Genomic DNA, 23,228 nt, shown 5'->3' with positions numbered 1-23,228 from the left:
ATGTAGAGCACATTTTAAAAGAGAATCAGAGAAAGAGATTTGGGGTTAAAGAATCATAATGTAGGTGAGTTGCAGGTTGTAGTGATGCCTTTGATTTGAGTTCATGAGGAGAAATCGGTGGCCATTGGGCAGAGCACACTGTTTTCCTTTGTTAAAGACCATGTTCTTTGAACATGCACTAAATTATTTTACTAAATGAAGGACTAATTTTTGGTGACTTAAATTCTGTCATTTCACCATGCCACGCTTTGAGAATTCCATGACTTGGGAACATATTCCAGGTCAAGGAACCCAGTAATGAACAAGTTTGACCTGTGTTTCTAAATAGGTCACTATAAAGAATTGCATGACAATACGATTACAGTTGTGTAGTATTTCCCAAGTTATGAAAACAGAAACTGCATGCCATTTACGTGGTATGAACTGAATTGAAGGCAAGCCCAAGAGTGAAACTTAACCAACCTACAGGGTAAAAGAAAATTCTCCCAAGACATGGACTCTGATGAGTGATGGATGATCTGATACATTTGGATGAATTTTTCTCAATGACCTACAGCCTTGGTCCCAATGTCTGAAGTAGAGTAATGTGAAGGCAGATTTGGTTAGTTCATCTAAGGAGATGCTGCCTCTATTCTTCTGTAGCTTGTACCCCAATGACACTGAGTTTGGAGCTTTCACAAAGCCACATTTGTTATCTGTCTGATTCATATTCAAATAAATATGGAGTGATTGAATAGTTTGGCCTTTGAAGGAAGTCAGGTCTCTGCTTGTTTGGAGTTCTGACTGTCCCCACCTCTTTCTACATCGGATGTATGCTCTTTTTCTGCTTCTCCCGAGCTGCTGATGGAAGTGTCCTGAGGAACTCTTATACTAGTCTTCCAGGAGTGGCTGTATCCGAGAACCAAGGCTATTGTCCTTTTTTTTTGGAAGATTTTATTTATTCATGAGAGACACAGAGAGGGAGAGAGAGAGACAAAGACACTCTCACAGAGGAAGAAGCAGGCTCCATGCAGTGAGCCTGATGTGGGATTCGATCCCGGGACTCCAGGATCATGCCCTGGGCCAAAGACAGGCACTAAACCGCTGAGCCACCCAGGGATCCCAAGGCTTTTCTCCTTATGGGACATGCAACTCATATTTTTAAAATTAGAGAAATTAGTTTCACTGTACTCTGTCGTGGGGTGTTTTTCTTGGAAAATAATTCTAAAATTCTGTAGAAAATTCAAGTGAATGAAAATGGTCAAGAATTTTTTGAAAGTGAAGAGCGATTTGAAGAACTTGCCTTAACAAATACTGAAATACACTTTTGTTAAACAGTTTTAATTGACAAAAAATAAACAAACAAATGACATGGAATTGAACTCAGAAATAGACTGTTACATACTTGAAATTAGCTTGTGCTGGATGAGAACCACATAGGCAAGAGAGATTAAAGAGATACTACTAATAGGATAATTGGTTATTATTATTAAATATGTAGATCTTCATTTTATAAAAACGAATGATAGAAGGAAACAAATTAGCAGGAGACACGAGTAGTTAGGTATTGGATCTCAGAGCAAAGAGCGAGTTTCTAAACATAAGAGCAGTAGAAAAAAATCACATATTTTTAATTGCATAAAAATTTTTAAAAGGAGTGGAGAGGAGAGGAGGGATGAGTAGGCAGAGCACAGGGGATTTTTTAGGGCGGTGAAACTACTCTGCGTAATTCTATGTAATGGTGGCTACATGTCATCAGACGTTCGTCCAAACCCATAGAACATAAAACAGCAAGAGTGAACTCTAATCTACACTATAAACATTGGGTGATAATGATGTGTCATTGTAGATTCATCAGTTGTAACAAATGTACCACTCAGGTGGCAGATGTTGATTCCGTGGGAGACTAGATCCGAATGGAGGCAGGGCACATGTGGGGAATCTCAACCTTCCACTCAGTTTTGCTGTAAAGCCAAAACTGCTCTAAAAAATAGTCTATTAAAAAAATAACATTTTTTTCTATGTGTATATTGTCTGAAAAAAATAAATTGTTCATGTCTTTTCTACATTTTTCTACCAAGTTTTTGGTCCTTTGCCCTTCACATTTAAGAGTTCTTTACGTATTAGAAGTTGGCCTTTGATCTGCGATGTATGTTGTCAGTTTTTCTATAGCTTGACTGGTTTTTCAGTATTTCCGGACATGCATTAATTTTTATTTTTATTTTTTAGTCGACTTTATTAATATTTTCTTTTATTGTCTCAGGATTTTGAGTCATTGTTAGAAAGCCTTTTTCTTCACAGAAGTTAGAGAGAAATTGACCAATGGTTTTCCTTAGTACTTCCATGATTCAGTTTCTTTTATTTAGGTCTCTAATCCATTGGAGTTTATTCCTTTGTGCAGGGTGAGATATGGATCTGATTTTATTTTTTCTAAATGACTACCCACTTTTCCTAGGATTGTTTATCTAAATATTGATCTTTATTCCATTGATATGGGATGTTACCTTTATTGTATTCTAATTTTCCACAGGTATTTGGGTGCAACCGTAGACTTTCTTTTGACTCTCTGTGCTTCTTTAATGCCTGCTACTTCATTGAATTTCTTTTGTTTGATTTGCTTTTGTCACTGATTATCTGTGGCTTTCCAGATATACTACTACAATATCTAAAAATACAGGATTTTTTTTTTTTCGGTCTACTCTTATTCGTCTGATTGAGTTCTCTTGTCTAAGTGAATTTGCTAATACCTTCAGTGCAGTGACGCATAGTAGCAGAGAGAGAGTGGACATCTTTTTTCTTGAGCTTTAACCGTTTTTTTGCTTTTTTTGTTTTTTGTTTTTTTAATCACAAATGGGTATTGAGTTTTGTCAGTGGCTTTTTCATCATATGTCGAGATAATCATGATATTTTTTCCTTAGATTTATTAATATGGTGTATTATAGTAGTAAATTTCCTAATATTGAATTAACCTTTCCTCTGTAATAAATCCCACAATGTACTGATGTTTTGTTTTCTTAATGTGGTATTGGATTCTATTTGTTAATATTTTGCTTAGTATTTTTGCATTTGTATTCATGAGTGATGTATGTCTCCTCTCTACCCTACTGTCCTCATCTGTTTTAGATATCAGTCAGTGTTCCTTCATTGAAGGAATTGGGAAGTTTCCTTTCTTTTCAGTGTTCTAGAATAATGAGTCCTAGGACTATCTGGCCTTTGGAAGTTGGTAGAATTCTGCTGTTAAACCATCTGTACCTGATGATTTTTGTGGAGTAGGTCCTTAATAATGTTATTTCTCCAATGGAAATCAGTCTGTTTAAGCTTCTCAGCTCAAACTGAATTTTAGTAATCTGTATTTCTTTAGGAAATTATCCAGTTCATCTAGATTTTCCAATGTATCTGTATCTACCTGTATATTTACTTATTTTCTATTTCTTACAAAAGTATTGGAGATTGCTAGTTGTAGCATTTTCTAATAGCTGGTATAAAATCCTTATTAGTAATTCTTACACTTGTATCATTTGATACTGAAATCTATCGATCATCTTTTGTCATGTGAATTGAGATTTTTCTGGTTTTTGGTATGATGACTAATTTTTTATTGAGACCTAAACATTTTGAGTATTATGTAATGAGACTCTGGTTCCATTTAAATCTGTTTTTGTAGGTTTTAATACATTTATGATCACAGAGTATATTGTAGGCCACTTTGGTGGGCTGTGGTTTTAATGTCAATTTAGTTGTAAAACTCTTTGCAGTGCTATTTTGGTCTGCCCCGCTGTTGCATTATCCAGAGGCCTGTGTGGAACTGCACCATAATTTGCTTCTCAGAGTATTCACTTTATTGATTCTGTTCAGTTTTACAGATGAGTGGAACAAGGGTGTGCCTGGGACTTCATATACAAATATGAAGAATGCTTTTCTCCATGTCCTGCCTCTTTGTGATCCTCCTCAAACTCTCTAGTTGTGTGTGTGTGTGTTGGGGGGGGGGCTGTTTGTTTGATGGTTATTATAATCTTCATTTTACTTCCTTCAGGGTGATGATAGTTGACAAGATCCTACCTCACAGACTGTGTTCTCAGTGCAAGTGGGAAGGAGTAGGATTTTATTATCTGTGTCTGCAGCCACCACCAGTGAGTGGACAGGCATGTCACACTGCTGGTATAGGGTGGGGATATTCGCCATGGTTTCACCCCTCTGTCTCTGCAGCAACAACACCAATGTTGGGAGGGTGGTTAGAGGTGCTGCTTCTCTCATGACATTTGTCTATTTAGGTGGATAGAATTTAAAGGCCAGGTCCTTTAGGGCTACCTTCTTCCTAGACCTCTGGCTAGAGAGAACAGGCTTTGCTTAAAGATTTTTTTCCTACCTGTGTTAAGAGTTCCAGAGTAAAAAAGGGAGAAGAAATGGGTAGGAAATATCAGAAAGGGAGACAGAACATAAAGACTCCTAACTCTGGGAAACGAACTAGGGGTGGTGGAAGGGGAGGAGGGCGGGGGGTGAGGGTGAATGGGTGACGGGCACTGAAGGGTGGCACTTGACAGGATGAGCACTGGGTGTTATTCTGTATGTTGGCAAATTGAACACCAATAAAAAATAAATTTATTATTATTATTATTATTTTTTAATTTTTATTTATTTATGATAGAGAGAGAGAGAGAGAGAGAGAGGGGGGGCAGAGACACAGGCAGAGGGAGAAGCAGGCTCCATGCACCGGGAGCCCGACGTGGGATTCGATCCCGGGTCTCCAGGATCGCGCCCTGGGCCAAAGGCAGGCGCCAAACCGCTGCGCCACCCAGGGATCCCTAAAAAATAAATTTATTATTAAAAAAAAAATAGAAACTTAGGGGCAGCCCCGGTGGCGCAGCGGTTTAGCGCCGCCTGCAGCCTAGGTAGGGCATGATCCTGGAGACCCGGGATGGAGTCCCACGTCAGGGCTTCCTGCATGGAGCCTGCTTCTCCTCTGTCTGTGTCTCTGCCTCTCTCTCTCTCGGAATAAATAAATAAATCTTTAAAAAAAAAATTAAAAAAAAAAAAAAGAAACTTAAGCTGGGATGTATAGGAGGATAAAAACCCGGAAAATTTAACATTACGTTGAACCTCCAGTCCTGAGGTTTTGTCCATTCTTCCTCCTTTTTTCCCCTTTCAGAGTCTTCTCATGGTTCTTTTATGGCTTTTGTACAGGGATTTTAGTTGTAATTTGTAGAGACAAAAGGAGTGAGGTATGACTAGAATTGGAAACCACTGTCAATGAGGTGGTGGTGGTGGTGGTTGTTGTTGTTTTTGTAACTTCAGTTTCAATTTTCCCTTTTACCCAGGAGTGAATAGGAGGATTTTTACTACCCATGTGGAAGGGGCTTTTGTGACTTGGTTTTTGTTAGTTAAACTCTAGTTTTGCTGCAGCGTGATCAGAAGGGATTGTTTATACTATTTTCCCTTATTGGGGTTATTGACGGATGCTTTCTTGGTGACCCAGAATACGATCAATTTCTGTGGATAAGCCATGGGCATTTGAGATGAGTGTGTCCTCTAGTATCAGGGTATAGAGTTTGTAGATATCCATTAAGATTTACTCTGCTCACTATGTTGTTTAAATTGTTTAGCATCTGACCTTATTTTCTTTTCATTGCTATCTACATTACCCCCCCCCCCCCACAGAATGTTACTGCTTTTCACCAGAACAAAGGGAGATGATAGTCTCATGAAATGTAGTCAGAATGGGAAAAAAGCTGAACTTCCAAGAGACGTCTATGTACTTTGCATGGCTGGGAGGAGTGGGTGGGTCTCATGTCATTAGGTGTTCTGTGGATGGGGATAGTGTGAACTTGTACAAAGGAGGAAGGGATGAATAGAAAGTGGGCATAGTTGTGGTGAGGATTTGTGATGTAGGGAAGGATATTTAGTCACTGCTATGAGTGAAAGTTTGGGGATGAGAAGAGATATCTAAAAAGGATCTAGGAGGGACTTCTTATGTGGCATGCTTTGTGAAATCCTTAGAAAGGTCTCTTTAAGGAAGCCTAAGTAAATGGAATGGGATTTGTGTTTTCTCTGAATGTGACTTTTTGCACAGACTGGATCCCAGTGGTCCCAGTTTTTATTCTCACTTTTGTTTATATTTTATTCATAATTAAATTAACACAATTTTAAATGAAATGATAATAATAAATGTTTTAATATTTCCTTTATCTTCATAGATTTGCCATTAGTTTATACTCATTTAATATGTTCTTTATGTTTCATATACCCATACATAGTTTTTTTATTTAAAGACCAGAATCTCTATATGCTTGACATCTCCACTCAAAAAGGCACCCCTCTTTAAGAGTTTGCATGGGTTGGGAAAGTATTACTCCCAAAATGGTAAGGAAACAACTCCGTGTTGAATTGTTTTATGTTAGTTTCCTATGAGATCATATGGGATTCTCTGTTTCTCACAGGCCCTTATAAGAACTGATGGGCTGCCAGCTATTGTGGGCACATTCATGAGTAAAGTAGCCACATTAACTTCTGACTTCTTAGAATAAGTCTCTGAGGCAACAATGGGGGTCCTTGCAGATAAGCGAGAAGTATCCAGAACAAACTATGGTTTAATGAAAAAAAAATTCCAGGCACCCTGGGGTCTAGTTCCAAATGTTTCTTTTCTTTTTTTATTGGGGTGAGTGGGCAGGGGCAGAGGGAGAAGGAGACAAAGAATCCTAAGCAAACTGCACACCCAGTACAGAGGCCAATGCAGGCCTCTCAAAACCCTGAGATCATGACCTGAGCTGAAATCAAGATTCTGGTGCCTAACAGACTGTCTGTTTCTGCCAAATGGTGTCTGCCAATAGGTGTCTGCCAAATGTTTCTTATTTTACAAAAGCACAAACTTTCTGAGTCCCAGTTTTCTCATATTATTAAGCAGGAGATTTAGATTTAAATGATCTCTAAAATTTTCTTTAGCTCATTATATATCTTTAATAAAGACAGAATTGGATTTGTGTTTACCTCCCAGGTCACTGAATTCAAAAATCTAATTAAAATTAAAGTAGACATCTTAAAATTACATTGCAAGTAGAGGAATGTAGTTAGAATACAGTTTTAATGTGCCCAGTGAGAAACAGAACCATGATGTTAAAGGATGAGAAAATAAAAGGTTATAGAAAAACTAAATACAGAGAAAATAAAACGTTATAGAAAAACTAAATACAGATTCCCCTCACCTCCCCTGCCATCCTTTTGTAAACTGGGATGGCCTGAAGTGAAGAAGCAATTACATTAATTTATATGGAAAAATGTTTGAGGGTTCTCTGATCCCAAAATAACCTCTCTTAGGAATTTCTGGTACCTTAGGACACAGATGCACAAAATCAATGGAGATAGAGCCCAGCTGCTCACAGACACAGTTCACAGCCCTGGGGCTGCTGCTGAGATGCCCAGTGTGGTTCCCGGGGAAGGAGCCAGTGGCGCTGCTCTAGCTGCTGCTTGGGGTGCTACAGTGGCTCCTGCAAAACAAACACCAAACGCTGTTTTCATTTTTTACTTTTTTCCATAAAAGAGAAAATCTCTTGGATTTATTTTGTTTAGCAAAAACAGGTAGCAATGAAGGTCTTTCCTAAAAGCCACGTGGCTTAACACAAACATTTAAGAAGTAGATGATGCCTATACATCATTTACATTCAACCTTGCCACTGAAATTGATCAAAGCTTAATGAACTGGGATTATATTAATTATAATGTATAAAAGAATATTTTCCATGAAAGATAATGATATTCAAATTGGGGTGAAAAAATAATTCAGGAAATCCAAAAGGACCAATTATTGCATTTATTTGGCAGTTGACATTCTCTGATGGAAAAGTGGACTCTAAAATTGAACACCAATAAAAAATTAATTTATTAAAAAAAAAAGAAAAGTGGACTCTAATTTGCTTTTTAAGAAACTAGAACTGGGGGTGCCTGGATGGCTTAGTTAAGCACTTGACTCTTGATTTTGGCTCAGGTCCTGATCTCAGGGTTGTGGGATTAAGCCCTGAGATGGGCTCTGCACTGGGTGTGAAGCCTGTTTGAGATTCTCTCTTTCTCTCTCTCTGTGTCCCTCCTCCTATACCCCCCTTGAGGGCTCATGTACACAATCTCTATAAAAAAAATTAAAAGGAAAAAGAAACTAGAACTGTATTTTATTTGGGTAACCTCCCTGTCACAGTCTGTTCATAAATATCAGAGAACTAAAAGAGCTCAAATAGGAAAGGTTACTAATAAGCAATAGTGAGGACTCAGTTCTCTGGAAAACTACCATTCATTATTCTGTTGTTTGTGGCCATGACGACGTGATGAAATGACTTGGCACAAATGAGTGAAAACTGATAAGGCCTCCGATATTTGAAATTCTGATGAGAAGAGATTGTAGAAAGTTCCAATGACTGCATTCATTTAAATGTCTGAGGAGAATACTCCATCACTGTATTTATGGCTGGGCGAGAGCTAAGATTATTCATTTCTAAATAAAAGAGGGAAGAAGAAAGTGGAGGAGGTAGAGACAGAAGGAAAAGATAGGGTAAATACTGACATGTAAATAGGACATGTGGAATAATGGAATTGTTTTGTGCCCTGCCCATCGTGTAACAACAGAGAATACACTAAGAAATAAAAATAGACCTAACATTCAAAGCATTTAGGATGAATTAACCATGAAATTAAGCCATGGAACTTGCTGCTGCAAGGTTTTAGTCAAATAGATAACTTAGATCAGAGGATTAGATACGGTAAACACAGTTTGAAATAAAATTTCAATGTCAGCAATTCAGAACAAACAAAAACACCTGGCAAAACAAAATGCAAATGACTTCAGCTTACAGAGAATATCCTAATCTATTTTTTTTATCCTAATCTATTTTAGGATGTGTAGGAAATTTCCCTTACATGATGTTTTATTGCTATTCTTATTGATGGGCTTTAATAATAACCTCCAAAAGTAGTGTTCCTGAGGAAGAGGCAAGAAGGGATGCAGTATGAATTCATTGCTTTGCAAAGGAAGAGTCGTCATGGTATTGTAACCGGGGATTTTCCCCATCTCAGTTGTGAAAAGAGAAACTTGATGGAGAAAAGGTGAAAAAAAAATCATACGTCAGTAAATAGGAGACCATTTAGTGAGGGGAACATGCATTTGGGAGGTCTGCAGATCTTCCTCCCCTTTCTCCTCCTCTTGCTTCTCCTCTTGTTCTGCCTTTCCACGGGCTGATCTGTCCTTTCATATTTATTCAATAGAACTGAATCCTCGCTAGCCCACCGGTGAGAAGTCAGCAAGCACTGGATTGAAGACTATAAACCTGAAATGAGGGGCAGTTGGGTGGCTCAGGTCGTGATTCCCGGGTCCTGGGATCAAGTCTGCATCAGGCTCCCCACAGGGAACCTGCTTCTCCCTCTGCCTGTGTCTCTGCCTCTCTGTGTCTCTCATGAATAAATAAATGAAATCTTAAAAAAAAATAAACCTGAAATGAAAGGCAGATCTTTTTTTTCAAGATTTCATTCATTCAATCATGAGAGACACAGAGACACAGGCAGAGGGAGAAGCAGGCTCCCTGTAGGGAGCCGGATGCAGGACTCGATCCCAGGACCCCGGGATCATGACCTGAGCCAAAGGCAGACGCTCAACCACTGAGCCACCCAGGCACCCCGGGAGGCCGCTCTTGTGTAGACTATTGGTATACCTTGCGGAGTGTTGCCTGCTTGCTCTGGGAGCTCACTAAGGAGCACTTGGTGACAAAGAAGAAGATGATGATGGGTGTGATGCGGTAGAGGGAACAGTGAAAATCCATAAATGCAGTTCTCAGGAGCCTCCTGCAGGCTGAGCTCTCAAAGGTGACCATGCATGAACGTTGTGAGGCGTCCAAACTGGTCTCCTTCGCCTTCAGGAGCTCAGGACACTAAATGTGGATTTCCAGTTTTCAGCACTCTTTATTCTCTCTCTCTCTCTCTCTCTCTCTCTTTCTTTCTTTCTTTTTTTTTTTAACTTGATTTAATTGTATACTATTGCTCTCTTCATAGACTGTCATTCCAATCAAAACTTTTAAATTCTGTTTTACCATTTGTGGAGTTTTTGAAGCATATGCAGAAAGGGGGGAAAGAGTCTACAGCAAACCCAGTATCCATCAGCCGGATTCAACAGTAAGCAGCAGTGGCCAGTCTGGTTTCATCTCTGCCCCTTGTTTCATCTCTACACCTTTCTCATTCGGTCGCAACATGGGGTGATTTTTGAAATGAATCCTTAATAAAGTATCATTTTTAATACTTTCAGGTCTTTCTAATGTGAACATCTTCTCCTGGAGGAGCCTTCCCATTTCTCTTTATTCTAAAAGTACCTGCTCTCCAGAGCCCAGCTCCCTCTTCCCCATCCCTGCTGCCATCACGACGGCTTCAGCCTGCAAGGACCTCAGCCTCCTTAAACTCCATACACTCTGCATTTCTCATTCTTTTTATGCATTTTAATGTCTTTTAACCCTAAGTATACTGAAAATTCCATGAGGACAGGGATTTTTTTTTTTTCATTCCTTGATGTGCCTTTACAGTTCCTACTTTAGTATCTGTCTATCAGAAGGCACATGATTAAGAGTTTTTGTTCTGTTCTTTGGAAAAATCACACGAATCCCTAGGCTACTCCTCATGTAGAGAACCACTGTAGACCAACACCCTTTCCATTAGTTTTCTGTCACTGCAGAAACTGTGTATTCTTAGCCCAACTACAGAGCTCTAACCAGAGGTCACAGCCTCCTCAACCCGTACTTCATATAATCCTGAATTTATTCCTAATACCTGCTTCAAACCCTTCTCAAGTGGAAGCTGTTTATTTCCTATGAACTCCTTGTCTGAGGCTAGGAGGAGAAGATAAGAGCTTTTCTCTGGCTCCCCACCAACATCTTCAGAGCATTTTTCTATCATCTTCTCCTATTGCCCTGTCTCCTTTAAAACTCTAAACACCTAAAAAAAAACTCTAAACACCTAAATCCACCCTTTCTCTCCAAGCCTGGCTATTTCCCATCTGCCAGACTCTTAGAGCTCTAGAGGACTTTGGCATCGGGGTCTTAGTTCCTATTCGTGATCTTTCTCTCACAGTGTCCCTGGCTTGACATCCATTTGGTATACTATCTAATATCTAGCCTCTTGTCCTCCTCAGGAGGCCACTTCTTTGAGCACATGTGGACCTTGTTACCTGCTGGAGTGGATCCACTTCGGAGTTTTGAGCTCTTTACCCCAGTCACATTTACTGACCTTTGTGTGGCTCAAATTCCCATTAAACATGCTTATAACATCTTGCCTTCCAGCATAATTATGTGCAAAATCTTACGGTCCACCTTCTAGGTAGCCTGCCAAGGTTCACTGTGCTTGCTGCAGGTACAGGAATTTGGGGCTGGAGCCCCATGTGCCGATGTCCATGGTTCTGAAATCATCTCTATGCTCTGGGAGATTGTGAAGAGGCTCATGCTCTATTATGCTCTGTTGAACCTGGACTTCATGGTCCAGCATTTCAACCACACTCTCATTAACACTAAATTCAAATCCACCTCATCTGCGTTTATAATTCAAAACCCAACTATTTTTTTCTCTGTGTTGCTATTGGGCTTCATGCTGCTACTGCAGAAAAGTCATGTAACCATGCTACTTGATTCTTCTTCAAATATTTAATTCTAGCCATAGCATAATGCCAGGCTTTTAAAAGTTCCTGTAGGGGCCTGGATCCTTGCTTTGCCTTTCTCATAAAGGTAGAAATTTCTCAGGGGGCCTTCTCAATGAGCTTTTTTTCTTCTTTCTCTAGACCCTTGTCTGGTAATTTCATTCTTGGTTTTAATTACCATTTAGGTGTCAAAGACTCCCAAATTAGCATGTATATCACCAAACACCTCTCTCATATACAGACTTGAATTTCCAACTACTTTTTCTAGCTGGATGTCCTATAGGCATCTCAAATTCAATATATCAAAAACAGAACCTGTTCTCTCTTCTTCTTCTGTCCCGTATGCTCTTATGGCTGAATTCCTTGTCTCTGTTGATGACATCATCATCCTCCACTCCTCCACACCACTTCACTAGGTATTTGCCAGCTATTTCAAGAACACATCATGTACACTCATTTCCATGGGCTTTTACTCGGGCTCTTCTCCCTCCCTGGAATGCTTCTCCTCTTCATTCCTCAAGATCCAGATCAGATGCTTGCTCACTTGTGAGGCCTACTAAGACTCCTACTTTCAATTAATTATTTCTTCCTCAGAGCTCTCACTTATTTGCTTTTCTGTCATAACATTTTACCCTAGGTCATTTCATTAATTCAATAGCATTTTTTTAAGGCTGAGTATAATACCAGACACTGTCATATACATGAGGGAAGAAAGAGGAATGATTTTGGGTCTAGATAGATTACTTTGTTTTATTCCCCAGCCTTCTGCTAGGAAAGGGGGACATTTTATTCACTTTAATTTATGCCTTTTAAGAGAAGATATGCTTAGCAGTTCACTTGAGGGTAGTAATAGAGAGTATGCTCCAGATAAAGCCTTCATATGAAATGTTAAAGATAGAAAATTCAGTAGTAACAGTGAAGAAAATGTAGACATATTTGGGCCATATGATGGTTTGGTAATTCCCCAAAATGCCTACTTATAATTTAATTGAAGCAAGGAGTCTATCAAAAGGATGTTTATGTGTGGGTATTTATGGGTACCGTGGATGAATGAAACAAAACAAAACAAAACAAAACAATCTCTGTTATTCACCTGGTCCCAAGGATAAGCATCAGCCAAAGAAACTGTTGAGATGACAAATCTTGGGAGATGCATTACTGCTAGATGCTTTGTCATAAAGTATAATATGAATGAAGAAGAGACCTTCTTCTCATTTCTTCATTGGACCAGATGAAGGTGTTGATCTCCCCTTTGACAATTGTGAGGACACCAGGGAATAGTATTCCTGGTGGGGACACCGGTGTTCCTTCATTGAGCAGCAACAAAGATGAGGGATCCTCAAGAATCCTGGAGATTGAGGATGTTGACCAAGGTACCAGAACAGAAGAGAAATATGGAAGGCTCATGTTGGCTTTAGCCAGCAAGCAGACTTGTTTCTTTGGCATCATAGCAGGCTTCAATCCTGGGTAAATAAGTGAGGACAAGAGACAGTCAAATTTAGGTTATTATGATTCACGTGACTTCATCTGCACTCATGAACTGTTCAGATCCTATGGACTTTTGGGTTATCATTGTATGGCAAGAGAGAATTGATATGACATGCCAGTTCCTGTGGCTCAGCTTCCTTCTCAGACATGTGTCACTTTGGGATTAGTTAGTTCTAAATAGACTCTTGCAAACACAGTAGTAGGAGGGTTGTCTGAGTTAAAGTGGAGAAGAAAACATTGGTGAGACTTTAATTATGGTTGACTCTTGATAATTCCAGGAGGATTATCCAGTTTATGTGTCACATAGATCCCTTACCTTTTACCTACTGGCTATTTTACCACTAGAAAGGACTTTATGCCTACAATAGGTGGATAGAAAGGATATGGAATTAAACATGTTTCAGCTCCATGCAATCCAAATACAGAGAATAGGAAATCCACTTGTAATCCTGTTTTCTGTATTAACAACAATCTTTTCCATCAGAAAATTTATTGAAACTGCTAAATCAAAATAAGTGTCAAGGATTATTTATGACTTTATTTTTCTCTACTATTACATTACTCATAAACCATCATGGAAGTGAACAATGACGATTTGATTTTGGGTAAGCTAGCTGGATCCTTTTCTTACATGGAAAGAAACAAAAATTCAAAATTGATAAGCTACTGTTAAGATTATAGGCCTCTTCAGATTCCAATAGCTTTTTAGAGTAGAAGACCCAGTCTTTTGGGTAAGCATTGGCTATCCTCTGGAAAACATTCAGCCCAAAGAACTAGGTTTGTGGTTCCTTCCCTGCACAGCAGATGCATGTGGGTACAGCACAGAGCTCAGCCATGTGATTCTAGTGCTGGGACTGGAATGTGTGCCCCTCTATGGTATGTTCTAATGGCAAAGTTGTCAGCAACCAATTGATCCTAACCTACCTTTGCCTACACGTGGCCACTTATCAAGGGGCAAACCCATTTCAATGAACTGTAGCCTGTATTATAGCAGGGAGGATCTAGGTGTTGCAGATGTGGCTTTCCATTGCCAGATCAGAGGGTGGAGAAGAGTCTGGCTGGGTAACAAGAATGAACTAACACCCCAAGTTTCAGCTTCTCTCTGGGGCTGCTCAGTTCAGGTAAGCATCTGGAGAAGCCACATGAGATTACAAACCCAACAGATACATTTCTGGAAAATTCCAGGCCAGAAAAAAAAAAACCCTGGTATAAAGAGTAAGTGAGAGAAAGATGGAGGACAGTACAAAAAGAAACCACTTAAAATAGTTTAAGAAACCACTTAAAATAGTTTGAACATCTGAGTTTGAGAAGTGATGAAAATATTGTATTAAATTCGATTTTAGGCTCTTATGCTAAGTACATCTTCACGGGATAATGTTGAAAGGAATTAGACTACAAGAAATCAATGGGAAGTTACAATAAGATTTTATATAAAACTCATGGAGTCTCTGCTGTCTAACTTTGGTTTACTGATGATCCTTCTCACAAATAGAAGGTATATTTTGAGATAGGCTGGTAAATACTCTAGATCCTGAAATTTTTTTATGTTTACATTAAAACCAGTGGCATTATAAAGAAGAGAGTTGGGCAGATTACCCCTTCAAATCTGATTCGTGTACAAACTGAGTGAACCCCATAATGACCGCTTTAGTCAGATACTATTTTGAAACCTGGTGCAAAGGCTAAACGCTTATTAACTTCTTTAGGGACAGTGCTTACTCTGAGTCACAGGCAAACCATCCCAGAAGCTAAGTCTACACATCAATAAGCAGGTGCTGGGGCAGGGAAGGTGTAGACTACACCTATGGACAGTCTTTAAAACCTAATTCTCAAGTTTTTAGGGAAAAAGTTCTGCTTAGAAATGCTTGTTTCTGGGACGCCTGGGTGGCTCAGTGGTTGAGCATCTGCCTTTGGCTCTGGGCATGATCCCGGGGTCTGGGATCGAGTCCAGCATCGGGCTCCCTGCGGGGAGCCTGCTCCTCCCTCTGCCTTTCTCTCTCTGTGTCTCTCATGAATAAATAAATAAATTTTTTTTTTTAAAGAGAAATGCTTGTTTCTTTTAATTAGATAGTGGTCAATGAGGCTTTCCACTTGCCTCTTCTCTGTACCTTTCCTAAGTGCATTGGGAAAATACGTAGGACTGAACAGTCTAGAGCGGTGTGGAAACACTTTCTTTATGAGTGAGAATGCATTGCTTCCAGAAAGGAGATCAGAGTTTCATCACTGTATGTGTGTACCAGGATGCTGGCGTGAATATGTTACTGATTTGCATGTTTGAAAGGTTGTTCCTGTTTTTGCTACTGTAGGTGAGAGCTAAGCTCACTGCTAAATCTCAAGAAAGATGGCCAATGTGGCCGATGATCACATGCAGAGCCTGAAATCTCTCCAGGTGCCTTCTCTGGAGGGATTGCTAGGTTTGGGGATTGCTGGAGGGAACACTGAGACCCCTGGTCTCCCAGCATGCACCATGTCTGTCTGGTGTCCAGTTTCATTTGGCATCCTGTTCCTTAAGTCACTGCCACTCTGTTTATCTTAAGCTCAAGGCCCCCCGCCCACCCATCCTCCATCAAAATTTGCCCTCAGGAGTCGATGAGTTATCAGTTAATATACAATGCACTTGATCCTATTTCTGAGGCATTTATATTTCCTTATATATTTTATGAAATATAACTTGGATACATAAAAGTGCATTCAATATGTGCACAGAACATTGCCAGAATCTCGCAAGCCTCCTCCTCATCCTTTTACGAACAAAACCTTCCCTCCCCCAAGAGGTAAGTAGAGCTAATAAAGGTGATTATTCCTTAACATAGTCTGCCCACCTATGTAAACATCCTTAAAAATTCAATTTTGCTTGGCCTGATAGTCTCATAAGGGGAATCATAATGTGTGTATTCTTTTGTATTTTACTTTTTTTTTCAAAGATTTTTATTTATTCATGAGAGACACAGACAGAGAGAGGCAGAGACACAGGCAGAGGGAGAAGCAGGCTCCACGCAGGGAGCCCGACATGGGACTCGATTCCGGGTCTCCAGGATCACGCCCCGGCCAAAGGCTGCGCTAAACCACTGAGCCACCCGGCCTGCCCTGTGCTTTACTTCTTCTTCTTCTTTTTTTTTTTTTATTTATGATAGTCACACACACACAACACAGAGAGAGAGAGAGAGAGAGAGAGGCAGAGACACAGGCAGAGGGAGAAGCAGGCTCCATGCACCGGAAGCCCGATGTGGGACTTGATCCCGGGTCTCCAGGATGGCACCCTGGGCCAAAGGCAGGCGCCAAACCACTGCGCCACCCAGGGATCCCCTGTGCTTTACTTCTGACTGTGGCTTGGAGACCCCATGTGTCTCGTCATGGTGATTTCAGGCATCAGTGAGCAGATGAGGACATATTTTGGGTGTCAGCAATACATTTTGTGTGTCTCAAGATAGTTTGAATTAAATGACCATGACCTGGTTTGGAGCACACTTTGGGGGTGTGTTAGATAAGCAATGGTCTGGGAACTGTGGCTGAGAGGGGGGAAATGTGTCCCAGTGGGCATCCCACCAGGACTAAGGGGGTCTCAGGATATAGGACTTTAAGCACTAAAACCAGGTAAGTCTCAGGCAAACTGGAACCAATTGAACACCCTGGTTCTTCTGTTCATGTAGCACCTCCATGCCAACAGATGTCCCCTCCCCAGCTCTTAACACTGAGCTTGTACTCCCAACTGCCCATTATTCCTGAAAGTGGTCCCCATTCCTCCTGTGATGAAAATCTCCTTGTATTATTTATCACTGTGTTATTTTCAGAAGGATGGTGCTATCACACTAGAGGGGTAGTAGCCCTAAAACCCCAGATTCCAGAAGGTAAAATGATATATAAAAAACAATTGAAAAAAAAAAAACAATTGAGGCGATCCTACTTTTTATGTTGTATGTAATCACATGTAATACATTATAGCAAGGGCAAAGTAAGCACGGAGGGGAATTAAAATTATTGAGGGCCTATCCTACACTAAGCGCTATGCTGGTATGTTTTCATAGTATATATGGTATAGTATATAGCATCTATATGTGTACACATACATTCATATGGGACTTTTTTTTTTTAAGATTTTACTAATTTATTTGGGAGAGAGAGACAGAGATACATCTCTGTTCCAGCTTGGCAACCCTATAATGAGAGAGAGAGAGAGAGCATGAGTATGAGTGGGAGAAGTAGGCTCCTCACTGAACAGGGAGCTGGACATGGGGCTCAATCTCAGGACCCTGGGATCATGACTCTAGCCAAGGGCAGATGCCCAACTGACTGAGCCACCCAAGTGTCCTCATTCATATGTTTTTAAATAAAAAAAGAATTGATCTGAATTCTGATTTTATGGATAGGAAAATGGAGGCTCAGAGTAACTAAATTATCAGTTCAAGGTCACATGCTGGTAGGGTTGCCAAGCTGGAACTTAACCCTAGGTCTAGTATTTTATCCTTCATCTAATGCAAGCTTATAGGTGATCTAAGCAGTGAGGAGTCAAAATGAGACCACAAAGCTGATCAAATAGACCAGCAGTGCCCTCTTCACCCTGCCCCCCCTCCCTGCTTCTCACATAACAGGAAAAACAACTCTCAATGCTTTTGTTTTTAAAACCACTTGATTGAAATATGATTGATTGCGGTGGTGATTTCATGGGTGTAGACATATCTCCAATCTCAAGTGCTTTTAATTCTGGCTTGTATCTTCCTCCAGACATCTAAATAACATGCTAATGCTGCTTTTTTTTTTTTTTTTTTTTTTTTTTTTTTTTGCATTTTACTTTTAAGGACTATCTGTAAACTTCCTTTCATGGAAGGAAGATGTGCCTCTTGGATAACCTATTTCCCACCTGACCCCTACTGACAGTTTCCTCCTAGCATCCTTGCAGAGATCTATCAATAGCCTTGTTTAGCTCAATACTTAATATTTAAATCATTACAACTAAGAGAATATTACCCATGGCTGAGCTAAAAAGTGTAGTAGGATATACATTTCACTGTGTCATCTTTGTTTTCTCTTGAGGTAATAATTATATATATTTTTTGAATTTTGTTTTTGTTAGTGTTCAGTGTTCTGCACTAGCTTATTCATCTGCTGGAGGTAGGTCTCTCCTTGATTGTGTTCGGTATGTTCAAACACATCTAGCCCTCTGATAGAGTGGATAGGAAGTAAGGGGTAAAAAGTTTCTTAAATTAAAATAGACCAGAAGTAAACAAATAAGCTTTGGGTTCCCTTGGGATATTAGATCTTCAAGTCGGACATTTGGGATTTAAACGATCAGGATATTCCCTTCTAGCATTAAAACATGCAATTAAAATGAAGGCAAGGTGGGCAGATGCTTATAGGAATTAATGTATAAGGTAAAGTCAGAAACACTGTAAAGTAAAACCCGACCAGTGCAAAAAGAGTGAGCTCACCTCCTGTCCTCAAACACAGAAATCCCATCTCTTAGCCAGAGCAGTGCTTGCTTCCTCCACTGTGTACCCCAGCTCTTTGCCCCCTCTCCTTCTGGGAGGGGGGGCACTGATGACCTCCTGTGACAGTATTACACACCTTGGAGTATGAATCCTTGAAGGTGAGGCTTTGTTAGATACCAAAATCCAAGGAGAAAGTAGAATCCAGCAAACAGCAATAACAAAAACGAGTGATTGAATTTGAAAAGCATGCCTTTCCATATAGAAAAATACCGGGGCACCTGGGGGGCTCAGTGGTTGAGCATCTGCCTTTGGCTCAGGTCATGACCCCAGGGTCCTAGTATTGAGTCTGTGCATCAGGCTCCCTGAAGGGAGCCTGCTTCTCCCTCTGCCTATGTCTCTGGCTCTCTCTCTGTGTCTCTCATGAATAAATAATTAAATCTTTTTTAAAAAGAAAAGTACCAGGTGTAGCACAATATATGAATATTTACATATACTACATAAAAATACTATGTGATGCTAATATCTAGTTAAAATTTCATGCTAAATTATACTTATTAGAACATCTATTTTGACTACTTTGAATTGGATCTGTAGCTCATGTGCTACACATTTCTCTTAATTTACTTTATAAAGGGCCTTAACATAATTACATTTTAATGCCATTATTTAAAACTTCCATGGTCATCACAAAAGGAAGTAGGGAGTGTCTGAGTCAGAGGCTTTATATTTCAGAGTAATGCAAGGAACTCTTTCAGACTCACCCAACCAGCTGCTAACTTCCTCTATGAAGAGAGTAAGGTAAATATTTCTAAAGCCCACAACTTAAAGTCTGGCCAGACACTTTGAATGGGAGTAATGACGGTGAGAGAGAGAGAGAGAGAGAGAGAGAGAGAGAGAGAGAGAGAGAGAACAATGGCTGTTTCTCTGTACCTGAGGGTCTGAACTCATCAAACAATATCAAAATCATTGCCTAGTCGTGCCCTCAGCTTCTCTATCTTATGGCTTGTCTATGGCTGACTTTATGTGGTGTCATGGGGAGAAGGGCAGGCACCCCTATGCAGGGGATCGGAGACAAGTAGAACACATCATATTCCATTCTAGAATAGGTAAAATAGCACTTGGGGAATTCTGTACAAATCTAGATTCTATATTTCCAGTGTTCTTATTTAAGAACAGATTGTAATTTTTAAATAAAGCATAGGAAAACCTAAGTTTTGAGATTAAAATTCAGCTTTAAAAATCACATAGCAATGTGTTTGTCTACATAGGGATTTATCAAAATTTGAAACCAGGTTTTAAGAGAAATGGAAAGATTTGAAAATACTTCTGTAGAGAAGTAACTATTGATAGCATTACATTTGACTTCTATGATAAGAATAAAAATTAAGCATGCTCGATAGTAGGTACTCGTTTTTTTCCCCCAATGTTTATTTAATTCAGTAAATACAGGGTTTTTTTTTCTTCAATAATGTACCATGAAATAGGATTATTTTTCCTTGTACAGACAAAATAACCCTTGGATTAGGTAATATTTTGATCAAACATTTAAGGCACATAATTTATCAATCAGGTGTAGTATGCTTAGGTCCATGAAATACCATTATGATTTCATGTTTTTTAAATTTTGTTTTGTCTCTAGCTTTTCCCATGCTTTATTTCAAAATTATTTTTCTTGCCTTTTGTTAGTTTTTAAAAAAAGATTTAGTGAGAACGTATGTATTCTTTTGTTTTGACATAAAAAAATGTTGACTCTAAGAAGGAAGGGGTAAAACATTTCTTAAATTTAAATAGACCAGAAGTAAACAAATAAGCTTTGGGTTCCTGTGGGGTATTAGATCCTCACGTCGGACATTTGGGATTTAAAAACCTTCATGAATCTTTGTTAATTTGTGTTAACTTGCAAATAATAAATTACATATCTGTATTTTAAACTAAGATATTTGTGTAAAGAATGTAAGAATATAGTATGTTTTTAGTGGGATGAAAAAATTAATCTGAAGCCAAGTTCTTCCCTGATTTGAAAAGAACCTTCCTTCATTGCTATGTCTGGACAATGGCATGCTTGGTGGTATCATACTGATGCCTTCTGTAGCTTAATATAATTTATTTTCCTTTTCCATTTTGTTTAGTTATTTAACTGGGACTCAAATTATTAGATACTTGTGCATGGTTTGTTTGAACTTAATTTATTTCTGTTGGTACTTGTTTATTATTATTTTTAAAGTTGCAATAAAAAGTAATTAGAGGAGAAAGGAAAATCACAGTTTTGGTATTAATGCTAATATTTATTAATCTGTCACCTGATGGAAACTTAGGAACATAAAAAAGTAAGTAACATCTTTTTAAAAAATTTAAAAAAATTGTATATTCTTTTATTGGAGTTCAATTTGGCACCTTTAAAATATTGTTTATCTATGTGCCAGTGGGATTTAGATTTTATATCAAAAGAGAAAGAAAGAATCTTGCTTTCATTCTGGGAACTGGAGTACACCTGCATAGAGAAAGATAAAAACAATTATGTGAAGTGGAACATACTATTTGGTATTTTTTTTTCAAAGTGCATAAACATGCCTGTACAGGAATGTTAAAGACTTATGATATAGTACCGTTTATCATTTTAAAAGTCATTGCTTAAGAATTTATACGGTCTAGGAAAGTTTCAGATCATTTTTTTTTGTTTGTCTAGTATGGTTTCTCTGCCATAAAATTTATCTAACTCATAAAAATGTGTACTCAGTTACTTCAATGAACAAATTCCTGTGTAGTTTCTCTTTTCTTCAGTACAATGATAGCTTTGTGAAAAGTTAACAGGATGATTAAAAAATTAGAACATGAACATTTGTAGTTATTACATAGAAAATGATTGAAGGAATGATTTTTAAAAACATGAAAGGGCTCCCCCTTTGCCCAGAGGGTAAAATAGTAGGACATACTTTTTATTAAAGTTTTTTTTTCAAGATTTCCTTATTTATTTTAGAGTGAGAGGATAGAGGGAGAGAGAGAGAGGCTGTGGGAGGGAGAGAGAGTCCCAAGCAGACTCTGTGCTGAGTATAGAGTACTCGATCCCACAACCCTGCAATCACAACCTGAGCCAAAACCAAGAGTAGGACGTTTAACCCATTGTTAAACCCAGGCGCCTCAGTAAGAGATACTTTTGTAAAGCACCAAGAATTGGGACTTGGCCAAAGAAAAGTACATTGAAATTTTGTACTTTGGGATATGATACTAACCAAGTAACTTCCAGACTACACTGGGCCACACAGGTGGATCCCCAGAGAGGGTCATTTTTAAATCTTGCAGGTCTTAAAGATTCAAATTACATTGAATATAGTATATCAAATATATCAAATAAATTATATAGAATATATGAAATAAACTCACAATCTTCCATAAGGCATAATTTTCATTGTAAATATTTGGAAATGATTATTACAATTTTGCTTTTAAAGTTACTTTCCCAAGAGTGATTAATTTCATTTACTATGCTTTTCAGCAAACAATATGAAGTCTTAGAAACTGTTTGAAGACAGAGAATGTAGCATACAATTTCTCTCTAAAAGTAAGAAACTTCTTATGAGTACAAAATTTAATATAAAAGTCAATAATGTTTCAATTTAAATATATTTACTTCTATATTCGCTAATTTCAATTGTTTCATTTAAAAACATTTTCTTAGAAGCAATACTTATTTTTCCAATGTAGAATGTGATTTTGAACTCCTGGAAAGTTTGGAGGCCTTGTCCCTGACATATCACTCGCTGGATAAAGCTGCCTTCCATCTTTCATCCTGTGTCCTCTCCTTTTTCTGGTTCCTTCTCTCCTTTACTAGAAGGGGCTTCTCCTGTTCTCCAATCACAGCGGCCACTACTCATCCCTCTAGTTTTCATGGACTTGATATGAAATCATTAAATTTCCTGGATAATTATTAATAAACAGTAGATGTTCTTTCTCGGACTGAAGAGGGTTTGGAGTGTGAATGATTTTTTCACCCTGTATTTCCGGGGACATAACTGAAGAGTAGGACCTATACGAAAGTAGATGAAATTGACCTTGCAAAACAGCATCATTTTTGGCCTTGTGCCTCAATGATGTTCTCAGGGCTTGGAATTCCAAAGGGAAGAATACAATTCCTCAGGAACACTCTGGAAATGTCCAATTTGTGGTCTTTTAGGAAGAACAAATTTACTACGAATTAATAAAGAATATAGAGCAGTTTCATTCAATTCATTGACTGTCCACAATGGGTCAGGCATTATACTAGGGTTGTTTCTCATTTGTTTTTAAGCTCAAGTTTCCATTCGATAAAATAAAAATTCTAAACTTATTTTAATGTCATTTGTAACTTTGAAAGGCATTAAGTTTTTGTGACTTCAACAAAATCAACACAACGACGATTTTAGAATATTATTCTTTCAAGCCACACATATCTCCCTCCTCTTGACCTTCTTGCTTTTCCGTACCTGCTCCCACCTTCCACTCCCAAATGCTTTGATGTTATGGTGTGGTCCTTTTACACCTGTAAGGGTGGAAGGACACACAGTATTCTGTCCTGTAGGTTGATCATCTTACCTAATACAATGCATTTTAGAAGTTTAGAGAAATTAAAGACTTGACCCTGGTCACACAACTGTTACCAACAAGGTTGGGGTTAGGACTGGGTTCCATAAGGGTCCATGACTCTTAGAACCTGC

General features: G+C 38.8%; 1 protein-coding gene and 1 long non-coding RNA gene across 6 annotated transcripts in view; one reads left to right on the top strand and one right to left on the bottom strand.

The window, feature by feature from the left end:
- SERPINB7 (serpin family B member 7) overlaps nucleotides 1-23,228 on the top strand; it is a 56,598-nt gene that overhangs the window by 10,280 nt on the left and 23,090 nt on the right. The window contains exons 1-2 of one of the 4 annotated variants that reach the window (XM_038525844.1): nucleotides 19,243-19,335; nucleotides 22,031-22,096. The exons of 1 other annotated variant lie outside the window; for it this stretch is intronic. The gene's annotated coding sequence lies outside the window, so the exon portion shown is untranslated. Of the gene's footprint in view, nucleotides 1-19,242; nucleotides 19,336-22,030; nucleotides 22,097-23,228 lie in introns of those variants that run through there. 2 more of the 4 variants (XM_038525846.1, XM_038525845.1) reach the window with 2 other exon arrangements.
- Nucleotides 7,038-19,613, bottom strand: LOC111093968. Of its 2 annotated transcripts, none has more exons than XR_005353370.1 (4): nucleotides 19,468-19,613; nucleotides 18,538-18,701; nucleotides 12,717-13,086; nucleotides 7,038-7,457 (listed from the first exon to the last, which is right to left on the bottom strand). It is a non-coding gene; the product is annotated as an uncharacterized LOC111093968 (long non-coding RNA). The 2 variants fall into 2 exon arrangements; XR_005353371.1 differs by lacking the exon at nucleotides 7,038-7,457 and adding an exon at nucleotides 9,146-9,281.

Source organism: Canis lupus, chromosome 1, assembly GCF_011100685.1.
Source record: "Canis lupus familiaris isolate Mischka breed German Shepherd chromosome 1, alternate assembly UU_Cfam_GSD_1.0, whole genome shotgun sequence".
Taxonomy (NCBI): Eukaryota; Metazoa; Chordata; class Mammalia; order Carnivora; family Canidae; genus Canis; species Canis lupus.
The sequence above is the reverse complement of the archived record's forward strand: the minus strand, read 5'-3'. Positions and strand labels throughout refer to the sequence as shown.